This window comes from Glossina fuscipes, unplaced genomic scaffold, assembly GCF_014805625.2.
Source record: "Glossina fuscipes isolate IAEA_lab_2018 unplaced genomic scaffold, Yale_Gfus_2 110, whole genome shotgun sequence".
NCBI lineage: Eukaryota > Metazoa > Arthropoda > Insecta > Diptera > Glossinidae > Glossina > Glossina fuscipes.
In genome coordinates this window covers 148443-150790 of record NW_023998453.1, presented here as the reverse complement: position 1 = coordinate 150790, position 2348 = coordinate 148443, and positions in this window count along the sequence as shown.

Genomic DNA, 2348 nt, shown 5'->3' with positions numbered 1-2348 from the left:
TATTGTAAAAAATGCATTAAATAGCAAAAAATGATTTATATTAACACTTGAATCTAATATTCTTCGCTTCTCTACAACGCATGCATAAGGAAATGACTACACAATAATATGTGAAATTCATTCAATTGATCTGTGAAAATTTTCATAACAACATAATCAACTTCCTCTACTGTTATTGGATTACTTAGGAGTAAATGGGAAAACAATTTCAAAAGATATAAATACAAGCTGAGGAAATGTATTATGTATTATGTTTCCCCAATATTTGCAAAGCTTTTTACATTATGAATCAGAAAAGAAAAGAAAAAGAAAGGTAAACACATTTATGTTCATCACTAAAACGAGAAATACATAAACAAAATTTTCAAGCGGCAAGAGAGGTCGAAATGAATTAATGGCATGGTCTATGAATATGGGTATAATGAGTGAACGAAACGAGGCTATCAGAAAGCAAGGATTGCTTGAAGGCAGGCGCGTTTATACCAATACCAGTAACAGTCCGGTCAATGTAATTCGGAAATTACATAACTACTTAAGTACTCTTGTTGACTTTTAAGAAATTTAAAGCAACGCGGAGCGTAACGAAGAACACATACCGCTGAGAATTTATTGTCTGCATTCATTATTTTATCTTTAACTTTTATCACTGTTACTCTAAGACAGCATCAATAGCCATCTAATAATAAAAGTTGGTGCCAAGTAGGAAAGGAAGGCTGCAAACTGGAAATTAATTTGAAGATTAGAATATATAATAAAAGAAAAATCAAACGGAATAGACAGCTAGGAGTAAGCACAAGCATTGCCAAGTTGAGTTGGGTATCCACAACAATATTGCCTTGCAGTGTTTCTCTTTGGCGATGTCTAATGAAGCATAAAGTACAGTAAGTAGTTCATCCAACGTGCCCGGGGCTAAGGCAAAGCTCGGCCACCACCAAAGGCGAATAATTGTATTGTTCCCGCAGTTTTGAATAGAGACCATGCCCCCGCGTACTCGGTCTGTGGTGAAACTTTTGCATTCAAGCTACTTTCAGTTAGATTCTTTACAAAGTCATGAACTGACAATCTATCTGTTTTCAAATCACCGAAAAGAACATCTTGATACACCGCGCAACTACTCCTTCTAATCAGTACACTGTCAACAAAATTAATGCATGACTTTTTTTTTACTATTCTTATAAATTAAAATTCATTCATTTGAAAATGTAAAAAAGTCTACGTCAACTTATTATATCATACTATATATATATATATATATATTTTTAACAGGAAGAAAAAAGCCTGTATATGAATTAATTAAGAAGAAAGACAACAGAGATAAGAACGAAAGATGAAAGAAAAATGGAGCACAGTTTTGTTAGGTCCAAAATTTATGGAATTCAATTAATATTCAATCAACAGTGTACGCCTGACCTTTAAATTGAAAAAGGGCAGAAATTAAAAGAACAATCACCTAAGAACCACTACAATAAACGACACTACAAAACGAATTCGGTGAACTGATAACAATCCATTCAACTACACTAACGACATGACTTACATATTTCTAATTGTGCTGGTTTAAGATTTTAGAGACGAAACTTTCATTCATAAGCAAATAAACTTGAAATGGAAGAAACAAAAGCTTTTGTTATTTACAACAATAGAAAAAATGCCGGCAATAAAGCTCTAACATAAACTATAAATATATTTAACGTCAAACAAATAAAACACAAACATACATACACACACACACACACACACACACACACACACACACAGGCACAGACACAGACACACAAATCATTTATATATAGTATATGGCGTAAGTTTATAAAGGTATACAGTTGAGGGAAAAAAAAGACGCGCAAACGCATTAAACCATAAACAAAGCGAAGACGTAGCGAATAAGTCTTTGCATCAACAATGTTGCCGCAACTAACCTAAAATACAACAAATATTACAATATACGTACATACGTACGTACATAATTATTTTCCAATTTTGCCATAAGTAAAATTGTGCATTTTAGCCAAACTGTCTTTTAGTTTAGTAGAAAACACACCAACGTTTAGTTCATTAGCATTTCACTGGAGCGGAAAAAAAGAATTAACAAAACACTTTAAATTGTTTCGATCGCTGGCATACATACAATAAATACAATACAATACAATTCAATACAATACAATAAATAAAAAATAATAATAATAAAAAAAAAAAATATTAAATAATTAACTGTAAATTTAAATGTCAATCTAGAGATTTTGTTTTTGTTTTTGTTTCTCGGAAAATATTATCTAACTATCTATCTATCTGCTGTGTGTATGTGTGTGTGTGTGTGTGTGTGTGTGTGTGTGTGTGTGTGTGTGTGT